This window comes from Mus musculus, chromosome 2 (genome assembly GCF_000001635.26).
Source record: "Mus musculus strain C57BL/6J chromosome 2, GRCm38.p6 C57BL/6J".
NCBI lineage: Eukaryota > Metazoa > Chordata > Mammalia > Rodentia > Muridae > Mus > Mus musculus.
The window spans coordinates 80,723,087-80,729,086 of NC_000068.7; the positions used below are offsets into that span (position 1 = coordinate 80,723,087).

At 38.4% G+C, this 6,000-nt stretch overlaps 1 long non-coding RNA gene across 1 annotated transcript in view; it reads left to right on the forward strand.

The window, feature by feature from the left end:
* Gm36282 overlaps positions 1–5,040 on the forward strand; it is a 28,361-nt gene extending 23,321 nt beyond the window's left edge. The window contains exons 3-5 of the long non-coding RNA XR_374750.3: positions 2,430–2,535; positions 2,823–2,970; positions 4,775–5,040. This is a non-coding gene — a long non-coding RNA (predicted gene, 36282). The remainder of the gene's footprint in view (positions 1–2,429; positions 2,536–2,822; positions 2,971–4,774) is intronic.
* The last annotated feature ends 960 nt before the right edge of the window (positions 5,041–6,000 follow it).

Genomic DNA, 6,000 nt, shown 5'->3' on the forward strand with positions numbered 1-6,000 from the left:
GCTGCCATGCTCTGGCCTTGATAATAATGGACTGAACCTCTAAACCTGTAAGCCAGTCCCAATTAAATGTTTTCCTTATAAGAGTTGCCTTGATTGTGGTGTTTGTTCACATCAGTAAAACCCTAACTAAGACAACTTATAAAAAAAGTTTTAGAAGTTTGACTAGATGTGCCTTCAAGTTTTCAAGTCAGAATATTTTGTAGGTGGTTCTCTGTATTTTCCTACCTTATTACATTACGAGATACAATGTCAGGATGTCCCACTTCTTCTCACATTAACCATCATCAGTAGTTTGTGGTGACCACAGACTGATGCTCCTCACTGAAAACTTGAATGCCAATTTCCTAATATTTTATTTATTGATAATAATCTAGATGGATGACTTTATTAGGGGTACACAATAATGATATACTTCCCACCTCTTTAATATTTTTAACTGTAATTCTATTTTATTTTCTTTTATTTATTTGCCTTTGTATAATATATCCCAACTGCAGCCCCCCCCTCACTCCTCCCAGTGCCTCCCACACCTCCCTTCTCCCCCAGGTCCACTACTTCTCTCTTTCCTTTCAGAAAAGAGGAGGCTTTCCAGGGATACCAACTGAACATGGCACAACAAGATGCAATACGATTAGCACTAACTCCCATAACAAGGCTGTGCGAGGCAACACAGTAGGAGGAGAAGGGTCTCAAAAGCAAGTGAAGGAAGAGTCAGAGACTCTTCTCACTGTTAGGAGCCCCACAAAACCACAGCATATATGCAGAGGACCTAACGCTAACTGTAATTTTATAATAATATTTTCTTGTGATCAAATAGATCTGACATACATATTTAAGTCAACTGCAAAAGAAAATAATATATTTGTTATTTTTTGACTGTGTCTATGTTTATGTTCTGATCCAACTTTTGATTTGTGGTGATTTTCATCTAGACACTGATGTTGTAATTTCAAAAATAAATGGAAGTGAATCCAGACTTGCCATTTTTTATATTATTTTCCTCTGATTTTATTTTTAGAACTCTGCAAATCTATCACATATTCCCTCTTAGATGCAAGGTGAAAAGCAGTCATCCTTAGCTTATTGCCCCGACGCTTATCCAAGAGGATATGGAAACGAGATTAACTGGTTATATTAGCATACATCATTCTCTTGCTTCACCCAGCAGCTGTTTCCTTGTGGAAGGAAGTATCCAACATTTTTGCACCACTGCTCCTAGAGCAGTCTGCTAACAGATGGTGACTTGAAGGAATTTCATAGTTCATCATTAAATGTGGGTGTCAAAATTTCTGAACATGTTGTGAGAAATTATTTAATTTTTTCCCTATTCTTTGGTGCTAACTCAGTTAAAAGAGAAATTGACGTAGGTTCATGTCGAGAGTATTTTAGGGAAAAGGGTGAAAAATATGCCAAACCTCTGTTTAGAGAGCTAAATTGTACAATCCCCTAAAACACTGTATTTTATCCCTTCCCTGTCAACAGTCAACCTTTGAAGAAACCTCACCACTCCTCATGTCATCCTTGTTTTTACAGTATAAGAGAGTGCATGTTTGTTTGAAATCAGCTCAGGCTTGTCATGGCTGAATGATATCTGAGAGGGAATAATGTTCTAAGAATGTCTTAGTGAAAGGCAGCAAATTGCTGGAAGTCAGACTTATAGCTTCCAAGAAGTCAAATGATTCTGACAAACTAAAATGTTATAAAATCAAATACACGAATGTTAACTAAATTGTTCACTTTCCCGGCAATCTCACTGGGCTTCAGCCACATTGATCACGTGTGCACTGGAGAATACACATGACATCCCCCTTTCTCACAGTTCTCGGGTATTCTATTGACTTAGCTTGCACTTAATCATAGACTGATTTTACCCCACATTTGTGCCAAAGATGATTTCATAGAGACCTTTTTCTTGAAAAGGGCTTCTGCCATGAGTGTTACATGACTTGGTTGCTGTTCCTTAAGGATGACACGGAGAAGCTATCTCTAGGTTTGCCTGTCACTCCTCAATCCTCTGCCCTACTTTATTGTTTGTTTTAGTCCTGGAAACCTTTACTTTTGGTTGTAGAATGCCTTTTCTCTGAGGATATGCGCTTCACAGGAGTGTTCGTCCCATTCGTTGAAGCATACCATCCACACACATAAGTGAATCGATACTTTGTCTCTGGGATACAGAAAATGTAGCCAAGAGAGCTTGTGGAGACTTTACAAGAAACCTAAGTATCAACTGTAATAGAGTAGGAACAGCATTTCAAGACTTCTCTATGTGTGCTGACAGTTTTGCTATATTCTTCCTTTGTCTTTTGTCTTTTGACTCATGGATAATAAGATAACTGCTAGATACCTTATTTATGAGCTAAGCAGACAGGGAAGGAAAATTGGCATTAGTATGCTAGTAACATGTGGCTTTTTTTTTCTTTTGTCATCAGGCAACAGAGGTGCTTTTAGCAAGCTCTCCAAGAGACTTGTGTGTTTACGTATCTCATTGAATATACTTGACTCACGTAGCTACTTCTGGATGAAAGAGTCTCAAAGGTTAGTACTCAAAATATTCAAACTCTAGGGCAGAGGAGAGGAAAGGGGAAAGGACTGTCAGTGGCTATGGTAATAGCAAGCTGATAGAAGTTATCACAACAGTAAGACAATCCACAAAATGAGTAAATGTATTAAATTGATATTTTTATTAATTCCTTGAGAATTTCATGGAATGTGTTTTGATTATATTTACCTTTTTTTTTTCAAATTTTCCATGATCCACTCTTTCTGCCCTCATCCAACTTCAAGTCTTCCTCCTCCTTGTCTACCTTTTTACTCTTCTTCAGGAACCCATCGAGTATAATTTGTGTTGTCCAGCTACTTTCAAGGGTGGAGCCTACTTGGAGCATGTTCAAGCTTACCAGGATCATGCTATTAAAGAACATTGACTCCCCTTCCAGCAGCTATCAAATGTCAATAACTGCTTAGTTTGTGGTGAGATTTTTTTAATTAGGTATTTTCTTTATTTACATTTCAAATGCTATCCCAAAAGTCCCCCAGGCCCTCCCCCACCACTCCCCTACCCACCCACTCCCACTTCTTGGCCCTGGTGTTCCCCTGTACTGAGGCATATAAAGTTTGCAAGACCAAGGACCTCTCTTCCCAGTGATGACCGACTAGGCCATCTTCTGCTCCATATGCAGCTAGAGACACAAGCTCTGGGGGTACTGGTTAGTTCATATTGTTGTTCCATCTATAGGGTTGCAGACCCCTTTAGCTCCTTGGGTACTTTCCTCTGCTTGTTGGGATTTTCTTTGGCTTGAGCATGTGAAGTTCTTGTGCATGGTGCAACAGTTTCCTTGAAGTCTTCTATCACCTTTATGTCTTAAATCTTTCTGTCTTTTTTTCCGTTATGATTTCTGAACCTCTCAGGGAGTGATATGATATGCATCTCTACTTGAGGTTGAACATTCCACAGTTTCTTACTCTCTGCTCTTTGACCAGTTTAATCTGGTTTGAGACTCTCAATGTTAATTGCCATCCCCTACAAGAAAAAAGCTTCTCCAAGCAGGGTTGAGGAATGTACTGATCATTGAACATAGCAATAAGTCATTAGGAGTCATTTTAATACTAGGTACTTTTAGCTGAATAACATTAGTTTATTCCCTAGGGTCTATGGTCTATCTAGCCACAGGTTCTTGACCTTATTATTGGTGTAGGTATTAATCCTGTCTCACGGATGAGCTCTTAGGTCCAATGAGAGAGTGGCTGGTTACTCCTATACCATTTATGCCACTATTGCATCATTGTACATAGCTTGTCATGCCAGTCAGTATTTCAGCTTGCAGAGTTCATAGCTGGATGACACATATTACTACTTTTATGCTCTGGTAGCATACATGGTATGTTGCAGAGATATGCTAGTTAACTAAAAAGGATGAAGGTCTGAGGTCAGTGCCAGCTTGTTTTTTCCACATTTTAGGACTCAGCTATACAGTGTCTTCAGTATTAAGACCTTACAATGAAGTTATGGAAGTTAACCCACATCATTGGCAATAGCCTGTAATGTTTGGGGGTCTCTGGTACCCCACTGGCCAAACTAAAAAAGGGGAACCTATTCCTGGTACTAGGTTTGCTAACATGTAGTGTTTAGTTGGGATATTGTTCCCATGTTGTAGAATAACTTCATTTAAACTACTTTTATGAGTATATATGCATACATTTTAGGAAACTTCAGTAGCAGATTGTTATTTTATTGTTTATTATTTAAAAATTTTTTATTAACAAGTTGCTGGCACTATGCTGGTAAGGTTCTGAGTTATTCTATCTTCTAAGTTGTTAATACTCAGATAAATGCCCTGTTACTGGTCATCTGAGTCTTGCTCTGGCTTTCTTTGCTTCGTGTGTGTGCTCATAGCTGCTCTTACATGGAGACCTCATGGCAAATCCTCTTGGTGTCTCCACATGGCCTCTCCACACTTTTCTTCTTTCTCAGTAGCAGATTCTTACATGACTGAAGAAGTTTTTATAGTGTTCATTATCCTTCCCCATAGCCCCCCTCTAACTTGCCCTCACATGCTCTGTCCCATTTAATTCTTCCTGTTCCATTATTCATTTTACCTCCTTTATATTACTGCATTCCATGTCTCCTCCTTTGAAAGATCCTCCATCCCCCATGATCCCTTGCTTGTTTCCTAATTTCTGTGAGAATTCCAAATGAAACACATATATCTAAAGATTCAAAGATAAATCTGTGTATGAGAGAAAACAGACAATGTTTTTTTTTTTTTCTTTCTAGGTCTGGGCTACAGATGAACGGATAAAGACATATAATATTGCCAGGGAGAGGGCTGTCTCAGTGGTTGTTCTTGGTTCTTCTTGAGGCAACGGAGGGGGAAGAGCATCTGCGGGGTAATACTTGGTCTTCCAAGATATTTGGGGTTGATGGACAATAATAAACTGTTTCCTTGCCTTAAGTCTAAGCCACTTTGTTGTGGTAGCTGACCTGCTTGTCTGAGTTTCTCTGAGGCCAGAAACTGTTTAGCACCTCATCATAAAACAATGGGAGATTAAGTGAAAAGTTGCTGGTGCTCCTTTCTCTGGGGAATCAGTCAGAAGTTTCTCTAGCTAAGCTGGTTAAGTCTTTGTGAACCATAGAGGAAGGAAAGGAAAAGAATTAAGATGCTGTATTCACGCCAATATGCACAAACACATATACATTCAAGCATTCACACATCCACTCTGGCCAGGCCAGACCATCTGCCACAATCAACTCCACACGTATTCATGCATGTTAACACATATACACATATACCTACATACAAACATGTAGACAAATAGACATATACATTTAGATAGATGGATGGGGCAAAGCTCCCCAAGCCAAACCATCCAACTAACAACTTTATTTCTTTCCTCCGGTCTTTTATACCTTCTTAGACAAAAAGTTCTTTAGAAAATTACCTCAGAGATAAAATGTTACATAGAATGAGAGTTACAGAGGATGTTGATATTAAGTCCAAAGCAGTGTTTCATCATCATATACTCATGAAAAGTTCAAAGCGACAGTTTTTACATGGCCTTGCTTTATCACAGTGCATACCTGTGACTTTATCCTTGGACCTAAATGCTTTTCCTTGATCACAAAATTGTCCCCAGTCTAATTGTCTTTTTAGTGTAATTATGAAAGCTCATTATGTTTCTTATTATGCAGCCTTTACTTACTATCCTGAGAAGTGGGCACATTCTATTCTTGATTCTAACTTTATTATATCTTTCTAGCAATTAAGACTTAAACTTTCTTCCTAAAATTATTTGAATCAAATTAGGAATTCTATAGAATCATTATCTATTTGTCTATGTAGCATCACCACAAGATAGCACATCTTTGTTGTTCTACAGTGATCTGCTCAAAAGGGTGGGCTAATACCTAGTGATAGTTATATATTTAATAATAACAGGAAAAATATTAATAGCAAGAATGTGTCCTAAAATAAATTTCTCCTGGGCTTTGCCTATCAGAGA